The sequence below is a fragment of the Theobroma cacao genome, chromosome 9 (assembly GCF_053813885.1).
Source record: "Theobroma cacao isolate CCN51 chromosome 9, ASM5381388v1, whole genome shotgun sequence".
In the NCBI taxonomy this organism is placed as follows: Eukaryota; Viridiplantae; Streptophyta; class Magnoliopsida; order Malvales; family Malvaceae; genus Theobroma; species Theobroma cacao.
This window is the reverse complement of record NC_142647.1, coordinates 33,507,700-33,526,161: the sequence shown is the minus strand read 5'-3', so window position 1 is coordinate 33,526,161 and position 18,462 is coordinate 33,507,700. Positions and strand designations below refer to the sequence as shown.

General features: G+C 35.9%; 2 long non-coding RNA genes across 2 annotated transcripts; one reads left to right on the top strand and one right to left on the bottom strand.

Annotated features, from left to right (window-relative positions):
* The first annotated feature begins 3,144 nt into the window (after positions 1-3,144).
* Positions 3,145-4,913, top strand: LOC148760871 (uncharacterized). Its single transcript, XR_016028654.1, has 3 exons — positions 3,145-3,245; positions 3,894-3,977; positions 4,814-4,913. It is a non-coding gene; the product is annotated as an uncharacterized LOC148760871 (long non-coding RNA).
* Positions 4,914-15,148: 10,235 nt separating this feature from the next.
* On the bottom strand, positions 15,149-16,892 carry LOC108661320 (uncharacterized). Its single transcript, XR_001927078.2, has 3 exons — positions 16,809-16,892; positions 16,078-16,151; positions 15,149-15,257 (listed from the first exon to the last, which is right to left on the bottom strand). It is a non-coding gene; the product is annotated as an uncharacterized LOC108661320 (long non-coding RNA).
* Positions 16,893-18,462: the final 1,570 nt, after the last annotated feature.

Below are 18,462 nucleotides of genomic sequence, written 5' to 3'. Positions count from 1 at the left end.
GAAATCGTACAGAAGATGATTGAAGAAAACCATGATAATGAAGTCGGTTAATGAAAACCTCCCAATGTATTATGCTCGAAATTCGAAAATGCATGAGGTGCACCTGACTCAAATGAGCCTAAGTCCTGAGTGACTAATCAATATCGAAATGCAGTAAGGATATAATATATATATATATATATATATATATGTTGGAGGTATGAAAGATAATTGAGAAATGAAGATGACTTTTAGAAATTGTGGTATTGCGTAAGATGCATATGATTGGAAATGATAAGAAAAAAGTTTAAGCATGTAAATTACATGAAGTTATGCATAGGCACAATGTGAATTCATATGGATTACATAAGAGATAACTTAGGGTAGGATGTAAGTAAAAAGGTAACTTAAACATTCAAAGGGTGATCTAAAATTGATTATACTCTAATGTTTGTGGATTAAACTTGACTCATGGGAATAAAGTGAAAAAGTAAATTAAAAATGCCGAAATTGAGAAAAGCAAAAAAGGAATCATGTGTTATAAGGATATGATATTGAATTTTAGCTTTGGATTGGAATGAATAAAAGGAATTTAATCTGAACACAGTTAACAAGGATTCTATACATAGTGATGAATGTCGATGATTAAATATATGTATATATATGTATGTGGAGATGATTATATGAGCAACTAAAGTGAACAATTATTCTTAGTGATTTGAGATTTGTAACTCAATATATTTGATGAGTTGTATAGATGATACAATGATAAGAGACCTTATCAGAAATTAAGCTATGTGATATAAGGAAATTTTGAAGTAATAGTAAAATAAAGAATATCAAGAAATGGAATCTATAGGGTGGTTAAGCCATACAAGATGGATTGATATGATTGAGATGTAAGAATTAATGAAGTTCTATGTCATAGTTATATTAGACTCTCCAAAAGGCAATAGTGAAATGGATGGAGAACAAATGGTGATAGTGCTATAATGTGGGTATTTAGAGGAATTGATCGAGAAAGATAAAATTTAATTTTGTTAATGATGATCAAAATGTTTTAAGTCATAATAATGATATCATATTTTGAAATGTGAATCTCATTGGTTTAAGAATGATGTAGAAATGTGAACCTTTGAATGTGTAATTTATGGAGAAATTAAAAAGATTTGAATCGCCTAGAAGCAAGGTAAACATGAAGTATGTGGGAATAATTGAAGGCTTAACCTCCCCTAATGTTGAAAATATGTACAAGAATGAATATGGCATGTTTATGATGCTATAAGTTATGCAATAGTGTATGGGGATAAGATGGATGAATGTCAAGAAACTTGACAAGAAACGAAGTAATGAGATGGTGATTAGGTATACATAAATAAGCATGATGTGTGATCAAAATCGATATGATTGAGATTGAGTTATATTTAAAGTTAATAATGGAGCTAAAGGCATACTTGGGATCCTAATGATCAAAGAGAACGGTTGTGAAGGGTACCGTTGTTTTGATCCAAAAATGATAATAGACATAAGCAAAGTGTTCTAGTCGAATTGAAAGTAAATGAGGGGGATAAATTAAAATCCCTATGAAAGAGGGAATGAAATAAGATCATGGAGTGAGATTAATAGCCTGACACTAACGTGAATTCGAGGACGAATTCTATTTAAGTGGGGGAGATTTTAATACCTCGTACCTTCGTATAGAAGCCAATAAGACCTTATCGATAAGATGAAAGGTCAATTGACGTAAATTTAAGTGCCAAAGAATGGTGATGGGTGAAAGGAATATTTTGAAATAAAATATTTCACACATGAGAAAGTAATAATTAAATAATAATATTTTTATTGAGGATAAACTAGTGAGTTAAAAGGCAATTTAGAAGTGAACCAAGGCCAAGTGAGACACTTTGGAATCCAAGGAGACAAATGGAGAATTTTGGAATAAAATAATATTTTATTAATAAAATAATATTAAAATATTAATATTTTATCTGTTATCGAAATTAGTCATGAAAGAGGATTACACAGCTAATCTAAGTGGGGGAGAAGAAATAAGAAAGAATTTCAAAGAAAAACAACATAAGTGGGGCCCGTGTGCCTTTATTTAATAAAGTAAAAGCGGATAAGTATATATTTAAATATTATGGTGACACCTTGGTGAAGTGTAAATTTGATATTTTATTTGTACAAGTGTAAAGGAAGAAAGATAGAAGGAAATTGGAATTTAAAAGAAATTATTGAAGGACCAAATTGTAAAGGATGAAAAGTATGGATGGGTCGAATGGTAAATAAGGAAAAGTTGAGGACTTATGTGAAATTATAATATTTGAAGCTACATGGAAATTGACTAACCAAAGGAAAGTTAGATTATGTGGGATAATGAGATGTGCATGTAAATTCACTATTACATGCAAATGATAGCATGTAAAAAGGAGAAAGTTAGTGGGGAACATGTGAGACCCCCACCATGTGAAGTAAAAACAATGATAGACCTAAATCTATTTGTGTAAAGCCCGACCTTATAAAATACTATTCATGACATACATGTGATGATAGCATGATTGCATGCTAGGAGAGTCCCGAAAAATTTACAAAAGTCGGTATTGTACCTAGAGGTACAACAAAGTTTATTTAATCCTCGAACTAGATCAAATAGGAATTTTAAGGTGAGATTAAGAGTTTCACAGTTCATGGATGACTTAAAATGGTAATTTGGAGTTTGAGGATCAATTTGGAGTCAAATCGAAATTTTCACTAACTAGGGGCAAAATGGTCATTTGCCACCTGGGGACAAAATGGAAATTTTAGAAAAGATTTTTTTTGACCCCATTTGACTTATTAGAGTATAATTTGACTTATTGAAGTATGATTTGAGGTTTAGAAGTGAAAAATTTTAATTTCGGTATAATTTGGAGTATAGGGGTAAAATGGTAATTTTGCCACCTCAGGGGAAAAATTGTAATTTTCCACCACCAGGATATTTTTTCCAGCACATGGTCTTCCTTGTCTTCATCTTTGACCCTTGACTAAACATGTGGTGGAGATAAAATGTTTAAATTTTTAAAATTTTAAAAACGGGCCAATGACATGATGCCGTGTGTCATGCCTTTATTAATTTATTATTTTCCTTTTTAAAAGGCACAAAATCAGCCCATCTTCCACCCCATGGCCGGCCAAACCAGCAAGAAGAGAGAGAAAACAAAAACAAAACCCTAGAGAGAGAAAATCAAAGAAAAAGTGTGAATTTTCAAGGAAATTAAGTGAAAAAGGTGAGTTTTTTCTATTAAGCTTGAGTTTTCTTATTCCCAAGCATTTCTCTTTATTTTCCATGATTAAATTACATGTTTTCATGATGAATTAAATTCTGGAAAAATGGGTTAGGAGAGAGAAAGTTGTTGGATTTATTTGATTTTAATTTATGTTAGTGTTTTTAGTTAGTTTAGCATATTTAAAAACAAAACAACAAGAAAAGAATTTATTTTCTCCCCCAACCATTAATGGCTGAATTTACCATGTAGTGAGTGAGGATGAGTTTGATTTTATTCTAGGAGAATTGGTTAAGGAATGATGAATTATGAGCCTAGAAAAATAATGGGAATTTTCGGAGCAAAAATACGAATTTTTACCCACTAGGGGTATTTTCGTAATTTGCTGTTGGGACTGATAATTTGCACCACACTGAGGGACATTAAGTTAATTTGGGTGCAATTGAGGTATAGAAACTGAAAAGAATTAAATTGGAGTTTAAACGGACCCGTTAGGAATTTAATCGGGTGATAAGACGAATTAGGCCAATACCAGGTTTAGATAGTTACCAGTGCATTTTTGCATTCCATATCATGCATTGGTAGTCTAAATTAGTTTAATTTTGATTTAGTACCAACTTGGTGAAACTCTCGATTTTGTACTGTGTCAAGGTGGTGAGTCCTCCGATAAAGGCAAGGAAATTGCATCCGAGGACCAGTAGACAGAGTGCTTCGAAAGTCTGCATTCTAGACATTGTGAGTAAACTTACTGTCATTTTAATTATCTAGGGTGGTTTTTAGATGCTTTCATGAATTCTATGGAAAAAGGAATTTAAAAAGATAAATTTTCATGTTTTATGAATAAATGAGTTTCAATGAAATTAAATTATAAATTGTTTTGAAATTAATAGTGATTTTGAAAAATAGAGTACACGGAGACTGTTAATTGTGGCAATTTGATTGTTTAAATTAACTGGCTTATGATAAATCGAGCATGATTGGCTAGTTGGCAATTGTATTGAAATGCGAATTGTTTGGTTACCTTGAAAAACTACGAATTACAAAATTGCCATATCATGTTATTGAGTTTTATTATATGGTGGATTATATATTAATTAATCACTGCAGTAGGGGGTTTCTGTGGACCAGCCTTTTAGAGGGGCACGGTAAACCCCATTATATTCTTACCTCGAACGGAGAGGCGCGTAGGGTATCTCCTGGGGTAAAGTTTAGGGTTCACTTCACGCTAAACCACCACGTGAGGGGGAACTCAGCCAACGCCAAGGAACGGCTATGTTTTCAAAACAAAAAACATGATTTATGTGAAATGTGAATTTTAATAGCCTTGGCGGTCTCGGTAGGATGCCTCGGCCAAGGTGTCCCCGAGAATGGATTTATGGCACAAGCCTAGATTTTTATGAGATTCATAAGCCTCTTTACGTGTTTTGAACAAAATGTGTTCTAATGCTATAACCCAGTTTATGATGATTTACTTTATTGTCTCCATGTACTCAACTCTAGATGTTTAGGATGATGTTTGTTTACTCATTGAGATTTTATAATCTCACCACCCTCCTTTCCACCCATTTCAGGTTCAGTATAGACTGTAGATAGCTGATCTCATCGAGGACTACAGTGGGATCTGCATTTTCCAAATCGTAGGTTCACAGTCCTCTTTACTTTTGTTTATTCGGGGGCACTCTTGTTATTGTAAATTAAATTAAATATTTTGGCTTACTGTATTTAAGTATGTATAAATTTATTTAACTTTTACGTTATAAAAATTATTCACGTATAACTCTATAAATATTGTTTTATAAGAAAATAGAATATTTTACTTAATATTTCTTTTATTTTCTTATTATATTCAAATAACCATAATTTCATTTTAAATGAAGATTTTAGACTTTTAAACTCATTTTGAATATGAATTGTGTGTTTTGTACTTGTATATTACGTTTTAGCCAGTTTTAAAATTTTTGAGAAAAATGACCAAAATACACTTGTGAGACGAAAAATTAATATTTTATTTGTTTAAAGTTGGAAACAGCTTAAAATATTTTAGAACACGATATTTGACAATGGTTGCTCACAAGGGAACAGAGAAACTGATAGTAAAGCCTTGCGGGATTTTGGGTTGACATTCAGGGCAATAAGTGTCTACCGGGACACCGCGGCGGTTGTCACGGGCTCGAGGGGAGTATCGGGTCGTGACAATTCGATTGGTATCAGAGCTTTTGGTTTTCAAGATCAAAGTTTTTAGTTTTAAAGTTGTTTTAAATATTTACAATATCAGTGTGGCCCTGGATTAAGTTAAGTTAGGTTAGGTTGAATAGAATGCATGCATTTGCATATAGAGCCTAAGGTTACCTAAACTTGCTCGTATTTTTTTTATAGATTATAATGGCTCCTCGACGCGGACGCCCACCTCTCACTAGATCGGTTGGGAGGGGAAGAGGTCGTTCCCAACGTCATCAGCCAGATACAGTAGAGGAGGAATCAGCTGCATCTACCATTCGGGCAGCACCTGCTGCTGAGCAGGCCGATAGTCCTCCACATCCTTCACCTCCTCAGCCATCTACTGGTATTCCCGCCATGCCTACTGAGGCAGCACAGGCATTGGCAGCTTTCTTTGCAGCAATGGCTGGTCAAGCTCAAACTGGTCAAGTTCCACCTGTAGTGCCTCTAGCTACTCATTTAGTTCCACCACCAATACAAGATGTATCCATTTCCAAGAAGCTGAAGGAGGCTAGGCAATTGGGTTGTGTATCTTTCACTGGTGAGTTGGATGCCACTGTGGCAAAGGACTGGATTAATCAGGTGTCCGAGACTCTCTCTGATATGGGATTAGATGATGACATGAAGCTGATGGTGGCTACGAGATTATTAGAGAAGAGGGCTCGTACTTGGTGGAATTCGGTGAAGTCCCGTTCCGCTACTCCTCAGACATGGTCTGATTTTCTCAGGGAATTCGATGGTCAATATTTCACTTATTTCCATCAAAAAGAAAAGAAGAGAGAATTTCTGAGTTTGAAACAGGGAAATCTAACTCTAGAGGAGTACGAGACTCGTTTTAACGAGTTGATGTTATATGTGCCGGATCTGGTGAAATCTGAGCAGGATCAGGCCAGCTATTTCGAGGAAGGGCTCCGTAATGAGATCAGAGAGCGAATGACAGTGATTGGTAGGGAGCCACATAAGGAGGTGGTACAGATGGCTTTACGGGCTGAGAAGCTCGCAACTGAGAATAGAAGGATTCGGACTGAGTTTGCAAAAAGGAGGAATCCTGGTATGTCTTCTAGTCAGCCAGTAAAAAGAGGCAAGGACTTAGCGACTTCAGGGAGCACTACTTCTGTTTCCGTGACATCTCCTCGACCTCCATTTCCACCATCACAGCAGAGACCTTCGAGGTTTAGCAGATCTGCTATGACTGGTTCTGGGAAGAGTCTCGGAGGTTCTGACAGATGCAGAAATTGTGGGAATTATCATAGTGGGCTATGTAGAGGGCCAACAAGATGTTTCCAATGTGGACAGACGGGTCACATTAGGAGTAATTGCCCACAGTTAGGACGAGCCACTGTAGCTGCATCATCTCCACCAGCTCGCACAGATATACAGAGGAGAGATTCTTCTGGGTTACCACCGAGACAGGGAGTAGCCATACGGTCTGGTGTGGAGAGTAATACCCCGTCACATCCAACTTCGAGACCACAGACTCGTACCGCGACAAGAGTTTTTGCTGTGACAGAAGATGAGGCACGAGTCCGACCTGGAGCAGTGACAGGTACTATGTCTTTATTTGATAAAGATGCTTATGTTTTGATAGATTCTAGCTCAGATAGATCTTATGTGAGTACGACATTTGCATCAATTACTAATAGAAACCTGTCACCATTAGAGGAAGAAATTGTAGTGCATACCCCTCTAGGAGAACAGTTGATTAGAAATACTTGTTATAGAGACTGTGGGGTAAGGGTAGGTGAGGAAGAATTTAGTGGTGACTTAATTCCTCTAGAGATCTTGGATTTTGATTTAATATTAGGTATGGACTGGTTAACTGCACATCGGGCGAACGTGGATTGTTTTCGAAAAGAAGTTGTTCTTCGAAATTCGGAGGGAGCAGAGATTGTGTTTGTAGGGGAACGTCGAGTATTACCATCTTGTGTAATCTCGGCCATCAAAGCTTCAAAATTAGTGCAAAAAGGGTATCCGACTTATTTGGCATACGTGATCGATACTTCAAAGGGGGAACCTAAGTTAGAGGATGTCCCAATAGTAAGTGAGTTTTCTGATGTATTTCCTGATGATTTACCGGGAATACCTCCTAATCGAGAGCTTGAGTTCCCTATTGATTTACTTCCGGGTACCGCACCTATTTCTATTCCTCCATATAGAATGGCTCCAGCAGAGTTGAAGGAACTGAAAGCCCAGTTGCAAGATTTGGTGGATAAAGGTTTCATTCGCCCTAGCATTTCTCCTTGGGGAGCACCAGTCCTATTTGTAAAGAAGAAAGATGGCACTCTTCGATTGTGTATTGATTACCGTCAGCTGAACCGAGTGACCATCAAGAATAAATACCCTTTACCTCGGATAGATGATCTTTTTGATCAATTACGAGGTGCTATGGTATTCTCTAAGATTGATTTGAGATCTGGGTACTATCAGTTGAGGATTAAGGAGCAGGATGTACCTAAGACTGCCTTCAGGACGCGTTATGGGCATTATGAGTTTCTGGTGATGCCGTTTGGTTTGACTAATGCCCCGGCAGTTTTTATGGATCTTATGAACAGGTTGTTCCATCCATACTTGGATAAGTTTGTGATAGTATTCATCGATGACATCCTGGTTTATTCGAAGAATGATGATGAACATGCTGCCCATTTGCGCATTGTGTTGCAAACTTTGCGCGAGAGACAACTCTATGCCAAGTTCTCTAAATGTGAATTCTGGTTGAAGGAAGTGGTTTTCTTGGGACATGTGGTGTCCGGAGCTGGAATTTATGTCGATCCCAAGAAGATTGAGGCAATCTTGCAATGGGAGCAACCGAGAACGGTAACTGAGATTCGTAGTTTCCTTGGCTTAGCCGGTTATTACCGAAGATTTGTTCAGGGATTTTCTTTGATAGCAGCTCCTCTGACTCGTTTGACTCGTAAAGGAGTTAAGTATGAGTGGGATGATGTTTGTGAGAATCGATTTCAGGAGCTAAAGAACCAGTTAACCTCCGCTCCCGTTTTAACACTTCTTGTTAGTGGAAAAGAATTTGTGGTATATAGCGATGCATCTAAGTTGGGATTAGGGTGTGTGTTGATGCAGGACGAGAAAGTAATAGCTTATGCTTCCCGACAGTTGAAGAAGCACGAGACGAATTACCCTACTCATGACTTGGAGTTAGCAGCAGTAGTATTCGCATTGAAGATTTGGAGACATTATTTATATGGTGAGCGTTGTCGGATTTTTTCTGATCATAAAAGTTTGAAGTATTTGCTCACCCAGAAAGAGCTTAACTTGAGACAGAGACGATGGTTGGAGTTGATTAAGGATTATGACTTAGTGATTGATTATCATCCGGGAAAAGAAAATGTTGTAACGGATGCCTTAAGTCGTAAATCCTCATCGTCGTTAGCAACACTTCAAAGTTCTTATTTTCCGATGTTACTTGAGATGAAATCTCTAGGGATCCAGTTGAATAATGGTGAGGATGGAACCCTACTTGCTAGTTTCGTCGTGAGACCTTCATTGTTGAATCAGATAAGAGAATTGCAGAAATCTGATGATTGGTTGAAACAGGAAGTTCAAAAGCTGCAAGATGGAGAAGCTAGTGAGTTTAGACTCAGCGATGATGGTACTTTCATGCTTAGAGACCGAATTTGTGTTCCTAAGGATGATCAATTGAGACGAGCTATTTTGGAGGAAGCTCATTCTTCCGCCTACGCTTTACATCCCGGAAGCACCAAGATGTATCGGACTATTAAAGAAAGTTATTGGTGGCCGGGTATGAAACGAGACATAGCAGAGTTTGTAGCGAAATGTATCACATGCCAACAGATCAAGGCGGAGCATCAAAAACCGTCAGGTACTCTTCAACCTTTACCGATTCCTGAATGGAAGTGGGAACATGTGACTATGGACTTTGTATTGGGTTTGCCGCGGACACAAAGTGGGAAGGATGCTATTTGGGTGATTGTGGATAGATTGACTAAGTCCGCCCATTTCTTGGCTATCCATAGCACGTATTCTATTGAGAGGCTGGCAAGACTTTATATAGATGAGATTGTGAGATTACACGGAGTCCCAATTTCTATTGTGTCAGATCGAGACCCTCGATTTTGGCCGAAATTTCAGGAAGCTCTTGGAACTAAATTGAGATTTAGTACTGCCTTTCATCCACAGACAGATGGTCAATCTGAGAGAACTATTCAGACCTTGGAGCATATGTTACGGGCTTGTGTCATTGACTTTATCGGGAGTTGGGACAGACACTTGCCATTGGTGGAGTTTGATTATAATAACAGTTTTCAGTCTAGTATTGGGATGGCACCATACGAGGCTTTGTATGGAAGGAAATGCCGAACTCCGCTCTGTTGGGATGAAGTAGGTGAGAGGAAATTGGTGAATGTGGAATTGATTGATTTGACAAACGATAAGGTCAAAGTTATCCGAGAGCGATTAAAGACAGCTCAAGATAGGCAGAAGAATTATTTGGATAAACGAAGGAAAGATTTGGAGTTTGAAGTCGACGATAAAGTTTTTCTTAAGGTTTCTCCTTGGAAAGGTAATAATTTGAAATTTCCAAGTATTAAATCTTATTTGATTATACTATTGTGATAATTTGTGGTATTTATTGGATGATGAAAGGTGTGATTCGATTCGCGAAGAGGGGAAAGCTCAATCCAAGATACATTGGACCTTTTCGTATCATTGAAAGGATTGGGCCAGTGGCTTACAGACTTGAATTACCCCCAGAGTTAGATCGAATTCATAATGTCTTCCATGTCTCGATGTTGAAAAAGTATGTTCCCGATCCCTCTCACATTTTAGAGACACCTCCCATTGAGTTGCATGAGGATTTGAAGTTCGAGGTGCAGCCTGTACGTATTCTAGATCGAAAGGATCGAGTGCTAAGGAACAAGAGCATTCCAATGGTGAAAGTATTGTGGAAGAATGCTCGAATGGAGGAGATGACGTGGGAAGTCGAGAGCCAGATGAGAAACCAATATCCACATCTTTTATTCGAATCAGGTAAGTGAAATTTTGAGGTCAAAATTTTATTTTAAGGGGGGTAGTGCTGTAAAGCCCGACCTTATAAAATACTATTCATGACATACATGTGATGATAGCATGATTGCATGCTAGGAGAGTCCCAAAAAATTTACAAAAGTCGGTATTGTACCTAGAGGTACAACAAAGTTTATTTAATCCTCGAACTAGATCAAATAGGAATTTTAAGGTGAGATTAAGAGTTTCACAGTTCATGGATGACTTAAAATGGTAATTTGGAGTTTGAGGATCAATTTGGAGTCAAATCGAAATTTTCACTAACTAGGGGCAAAATGGTCATTTGCCACCTGGGGACAAAATGGGAATTTTAGAAAAGATTTTTTTTGACCCCATTTGACTTATTAGAGTATAATTTGACTTATTGAAGTATGATTTGAGGTTTAGAAGTGAAAAATTTTAATTTCGGTATAATTTGGAGTATAGGGGTAAAATGGTAATTTTGCCACCTCAAAGGCAAAATTGTAATTTTCCACCACCAGGATATTTTTTCCAGCACATGGTCTTCCTTGTCTTCATCTTTGACCCTTGACTAAACATGTGGTGGAGATAAAATGTTTAAATTTTTAAAATTTTAAAAACGGGCCAATGACATGATGCCGTGTGTCATGCCTTTATTAATTTATTATTTTCCTTTTTAAAAGGCACAAAATCAGCCCATCTTCCACCCCATGGCCGGCCAAACCAGCAAGAAGAGAGAGAAAACAAAAACAAAACCCTAGAGAGAGAAAATCAAAGAAAAAGTGTGAATTTTCAAGGAAATTAAGTGAAAAAGGTGAGTTTTTTCTATTAAGCTTGAGTTTTCTTATTCCCAAGCATTTCTCTTTATTTTCCATGATTAAATTACATGTTTTCATGATGAATTAAATTCTGGAAAAATGGGTTAGGAGAGACAAAGTTGTTGGATTTATTTGATTTTAATTTATGTTAGTGTTTTTAGTTAGTTTAGCATATTTAAAAACAAAACAACAAGAAAAGAATTTATTTTCTCCCCCAACAATTAATGGCTGAATTTACCATGTAGTGAGTGAGGATGAGTTTGATTTTATTCTAGGAGAATTGGTTAAGGAATGATGAATTATGAGCCTAGAAAAATAATGGGAATTTTCGGAGCAAAAATACGAATTTTTACCCACTAGGGGTATTTTCGTAATTTGCTGTTGGGACTGATAATTTGCACCACACTGAGGGACATTAAGTTAATTTGGGTGCAATTGAGGTATAGAAACTGAAAAGAATTAAATTGGAGTTTAAACGGACCCGTTAGGAATTTAATCGGGTGATAAGACGAATTAGGCCAATACCAGGTTTAGATAGTTACCAGTGCATTTTTGCATTCCATATCATGCATTGGTAGTCTAAATTAGTTTAATTTTGATTTAGTACCAACTTGGTGAAACTCTCGATTTTGTACTGTGTCAAGGTGGTGAGTCCTCCGATAAAGGCAAGGAAATTGCATCCGAGGACCAGTAGACAGAGTGCTTCGAAAGTCTGCATTCTAGACATTGTGAGTAAACTTACTGTCATTTTAATTATCTAGGGTGGTTTTTAGATGCTTTCATGAATTCTATGGAAAAAGGAATTTAAAAAGATAAATTTTCATGTTTTATGAATAAATGAGTTTCAATGAAATTAAATTATAAATTGTTTTGAAATTAATAGTGATTTTGAAAAATAGAGTACACGGAGACTGTTAATTGTGGCAATTTGATTGTTTAAATTAACTGGCTTATGATAAATCGAGCATGATTGGCTAGTTGGCAATTGTATTGAAATGCGAATTGTTTGGTTACCTTGAAAAACTACGAATTACAAAATTGCCATATCATGTTATTGAGTTTTATTATATGGTGGATTATATATTAATTAATCACTGCAGTAGGGGGTTTCTGTGGACCAGCCTTTTAGAGGGGCACGGTAAACCCCATTATATTCTTACCTCGAACGGAGAGGCGCGTAGGGTATCTCCTGGGGTAAAGTTTAGGGTTCACTTCACGCTAAACCACCACGTGAGGGGGAACTCAGCCAACGCCAAGGAACGGCTATGTTTTCAAAACAAAAAACATGATTTATGTGAAATGTGAATTTTAATAGCCTTGGCGGTCTCGGTAGGATGCCTCGGCCAAGGTGTCCCCGAGAATGGATTTATGGCACAAGCCTAGATTTTTATGAGATTCATAAGCCTCTTTACGTGTTTTGAACAAAATGTGTTCTAATGCTATAACCCAGTTTATGATGATTTACTTTATTGTCTCCATGTACTCAACTCTAGATGTTTAGGATGATGTTTGTTTACTCATTGAGATTTATAATCTCACCACCCTCCTTTCCACCCATTTCAGGTTCAGTATAGACTGTAGATAGCTGATCTCATCGAGGACTACAGTGGGATCTGCATTTTCCAAATCGTAGGTTCACAGTCCTCTTTACTTTTGTTTATTCGGGGGCACTCTTGTTATTGTAAATTAAATTAAATATTTTGGCTTACTGTATTTAAGTATGTATAAATTTATTTAACTTTTACGTTATAAAAATTATTCACGTATAACTCTATAAATATTGTTTTATAAGAAAATAGAATATTTTACTTAATATTTCTTTTATTTTCTTATTATATTCAAATAACCATAATTTCATTTTAAATGAAGATTTTAGACTTTTAAACTCATTTTGAATATGAATTGTGTGTTTTGTACTTGTATATTACGTTTTAGCCAGTTTTAAAATTTTTGAGAAAAATGACCAAAATACCCTTGTGAGACGAAAAATTAATATTTTATTTGTTTAAAGTTGGAAACAGCTTAAAATATTTTAGAACACGATATTTGACAATGGTTGCTCACAAGGGAACAGAGAAACTGATAGTAAAGCCTTGCGGGATTTCGGGTTGACATTCCGGGCAATAAGTGTCTACCGGGACACCGCGGCGGTTGTCACGGGCTCGAGGGGAGTATCGGGTCGTGACAATTTGCATATAAAGAGATTGGTGCATTTGATGGCCAAATGAGGAAAGAAAAATATGGATGCATGAGACTTGAATGGTTTCATAAATGACCAAATAAAATACAAAGTGAAGCTTGTGCATGAAATGTGATTGGAGGAATAAGGTGGTGCATGGAATAAAGAATGAAGAAAGAAAAAAAAATGAGAGAGTGAAGGTGGCGGATGGGAAAGCAAGTAAGGATAGATAATGGACCAATGTGGAGGAAAGGAAATTGGTGCATGAAGAACCATTGGTTGGCAAAATGGCCAAATGAGAATAGAGGAAAATTGGTGCATGTATTGTCATTAGTTGAATGGGTGGCCATAAATACTAAAATTCAAAGGTAAAAGAGAAATGTGAACTAAACCTTGGTAAAACTTGAGAGCCGACCATTTCGAGAAGAAAAAAAAGGAGAGAAAGCTTTGAAAAGTTTTACCCGAGAAGAAGAAAATAGAAAGAAAAAAGAGAAAGAGAAGAAAGGAGAGAGTTAAGGGGAGGCTCGGTTTAAAGAAAACCTAAGCCTACCGTGAAGATTTCCTTCCCCTTCACCTTGTTTAGATTTGATATTTCACCATCCAAAAAGAGATTTGAGACTTGAAAGAGGATGAATGGCTCGATTTTGTGATTCAAGTAAGGAAAAGGTAAGAGAATGGCTTTAGTTTGAATGTATTCTTGGAAATTCGAATTGGTAATGTTGGGTTGTGTTTTGTGCAGCAAAGATTGGCTTGATTGGAGAAGATTTAGTGATATGCAAGCTATCAAAACCATGGGTGCATGGTGAATTCAAAGTGAAAGAAAGATGGTAAGCATAATACTAGGTTTTAAGGCCTACTGTTGGTAAAATCTTTGAAGAAATGATTTGTGAATCATGTTGGCAGCTTGATGATTAAAGTTTCGGAGGAACATTGGAGTGCATGTGGGGATCAAGCCACCTTAAAGGTAAAAATGAGTAATGCTTTAAGTATAGTTAAGAGATTTTGAGAAATGGCTATTGTTGTGTGGTTGGAATCTTGAAAGGTACATTGTGAGGAACAATGGTTGTTGAAAGAATCTAAAATGCATGTGCTAGTTGGAAATGTTAAGTTTGGTTGGTATGTTATTTGAATGAAATAAGGAGGAATAATGTGGATGGAGGATTGAGAAATAAAACATTAAAAGTTAGATAAATTATGATGCATGTAAACTTGGAAATAATTGAGTGAGATTGGAATGATTGTTGCTGCCATAAATGTGGTTAATTCTATGAAAATATAAGATGGATTTGGATGAAAGTTGTTTGGAAAGGTTGAAATGGGCACTTCATGTTATAACTAAGTTGCCGGTACATATAATATAAACAATTACGCAAGTAAAAGTGTCACGACCCGGAACTCCCATCGAGCCCGTGACAACCGCCGCGAAGCCTCGATAGACATTCTTCCCCCGAACACCTTTCGAGACCTCGCAAGGCTTTTGTACCAGTTTTTCCATTCCTCTCTCTTTTTTCCTTTTTTTTTTGAATAATAAAATAAACTAAAAATATTAATTAAAATTATCTATTTTAATGTAAAACAATATATATATATATTTTTGAAACATCAAAAATTAATTATCTGCACATAAAATAAAATAAATTTATACATACTATAATATAGAAAACTAGAGTATGCAATTTAAATTACAATGACACGTGGGCCCCCAAATAACTGAGAAGGTTTAAGTCTATAACCTTGCTTTCTAGGATGCAACTCCGAAATTTACTTCTCGATGCAATTGACAGTCTACTGCCTATTCTGAGCCTGAAAAATGTATAGGAAGAAGGGGTGAGATTATAAAATCCCAGTGAGTAGACAGACATCATCAAAATAATCTAAAGCCGAGTAATAGGAGACAATTAAAATAATTCATCTCAACCCATATAAATAATTGGATTTCATCTAATTACTCAACATGGCTTATGCACTTTTCAAAAACTTGGCCTTTGCCAAAAATCCATTCTCGGGGATACCTCGCGAAAGCATCTTACCGAGACCGCCAAGGCTGTTTATTGTCACACACACAAACACATTTCACCTCTGACAACACAGCCGTTCCTTGGCGTTGGCTGAGTCCCACTTTCACGTGGTGGCTAGCGTGAAGTGTACTCAAATCCTACCTCGGGAGTTATCCTACACGCCTCTCCAATCGAGGTAAGCTCAATAATTGAGAACCGTGCCCCTCTAATTAGGCTGGCCCACGGAACCCCCGTCACTGCAGTGCCCACTTTATAATCCACCAACCAATAAAATCACAATAGTATGACATGGCTCACTTAACACATTCAAGGCAAATCAAAGCAGTTCACATATTCTTTAAATCATAAAAACAACCAGTCATACCCACATTTATCATAAGCCATCTAATATAAAATCATGGATAAACAACACAATCATAGTATAGGTCTCCAATTACTCTATTTTTGAAATCATTATTAAATTTTCAAAAATATTATAAAATTATTTTATAAAATCCCATTTTACCATAAAACACAATAATTTTCCAATTAAACCATTTTTCCATAAAATCACACAATTAAATAAATCTACTCTAGATAATTAAGACGATAGTAAGTTTACTCACTGTACTAGGAGTAGATATACTCCTATTCTCGGTCCTCGGGTGTAGTCTTTTACCCGTATCAGATAGCTCACCACCTATCCACAATACATGACACAAAAATTTAATAATTTGTGTCAAATCAATATATATTATTTCAGGCTCTTATCCATGCGTATGCACTAGATAGGGTGTGAAATGTTTGGACAATCGCTTAATCATGTGTCCGACCTAACTCGCCTATACACGGTGTAAATTTCTAAAATCTCCAATTCAACTCCAATTCCATCCATTTCAATTTCAATTATCCAATTATATCCACAATACCTCAATGACTATGAATGTGGTCCAATTTATCAGTTCGGATCACAAATTACGCTTTTACCCCTAGTGGGTAAAAATTTTAATTTTTTTACACCAAAAATTCCCATTTAATTTCCAACCTCATAATTCATCATTTTTCCATCTAATTCTCTTAAAATAAAGTCAACGTCATCCTCACACACCATTGGCTAGATTCGGCCTAGAGAAATTCATGGAGAAAATGAATATTTTTCTTGTTGTTTTACTCATAAACATGCTAAACTAACACTAAACACTAACATAGTTCAAAATCAAATTAATCTAACAACTTTCTCTCTCTAAACCCATATGATCAGATTTGAATCCATCATCAAAACACATAATTTAACCATAGAAAATAAGGAGAAATGCATGGAAATGATAAATCTTAAGCTAAGCTTGAAAAATCATACCTTTAAACACTTGATTCCTTGAAAAATCACACTTTTTCTTTGAATTTTCTCACTCTAGGGTTTGTTCTTATTTCTCTCTCTCTCCTGATGGTTTTGGCTGACCCTCCCAATGAATAATTCTGGAATTTTCAAGCCTTTTAATAGGCTTAATAAAATATTATTATTTTATTCACCTTTTGAATATTTTATTATTTTATTTTTTTCTAGCCATCTTTTTGACTTTCTTTTTCTACCACTCAATTCTTTTCACTTATCCATGTCTTCCATGAAATTTCTAGACTTTTCCAAAGTTTTGGTGGAGCAAATTTTTTTAAAAATTACACTTTTGCCCCTGTAAAAGTGAAAAATTACATTTTTGCCCCAAAAATTGGAAAATTACCAAAATGCATAATTTTCACTCCTTATACTCATATCATGCTCCATGTAATCAAATTTGATCTAAATTCTCTCGAAAAATTCAATTTCATCCTCGGATGGCAAAATTACCATTTTACCCCTATACTCCAAAAATATCAAAAATTCATATATTTTCACTGCTAAATCTTCCAATTGTACTTCAATACCCATATCATACTCAAATATGCCAAATGGGTCTAAGAAAATCTTTTTTTAAAAAAAAAAATTCCCATTTTGTCCTCAAATTGCAAAATGACCATTTTACCCCATAACCGGTCAAATTTCCTGATTGATTCCAAATTGATCCTCAAACTCTGAATCACCATTCCAAGTAGATTTTGGGATTTCAGAACTCTCAAATCCCTTTTAAATTTTTCATTTGAACTAGCTTGAGGTATAAATCAACTTCACAGCACCTCTAGGGGCAATACCGTCTTTTGTCGATTTCTCGGGCTTCCTCAATATACAAACATTCTATCGAGCATGTGAATAACATCATAATTATTTTACAAAGCAGGGTTTGACAAAAAGATATGAATTCCTTTGGTAAAAATATGTCAAGATGTATGTGCATATGCAAAGGTTAAGTGAGAAAGAATGGTGATTATAGCATGATGTAAGTTATTAAAATGATGATTAAAGTTTGAATGAGAAAGAAAATGGGATGTGGTATAAAAGCATAAAACTAAGAATGTGGTACATAAAGCAGCAAATATGAATGAATTTGTGGTGACATTCACTAAATATATTGAGTTAACTTGCTACTAGGAAGTGTACAAGTGAGGAAGGTTTGCCGTGGTGGTGTACCGGAGGTGGTAACGGGTGACCGGCAAGTAACATTAGCTAGAGACGCACCCAAACCGATAGCGAACGAAGTGTCCCGCTATTGTAAGGTGAGAAGGAGGTGCCTATTTCAAAAGATCTATACACTATATATTGTTATACATTTAATAAATGTTGTCGGTTTTCTTTAAATGTAATTGTGGATAGCATGAGTTGTTAGCCTCAATAAGCGATTTTAAAATGGATTTACAATGATTTATACACTGCTATTGTGAAAAGTATGAGCTGGTAGAAACCATAGGAGATTGTGGATGCAAGTTGATTTGGAAATTGTTTGTGTAGAATATATATATATATATACATATATGTAAAGAGTTTTAGAAATCGAGAAACAAGCCTTTTTGCACTATTTTACATCAAAAATCCTTGCCTTGTATCTTTGTGTGATATGCATAGTTAAATGTACTAGTCAAAA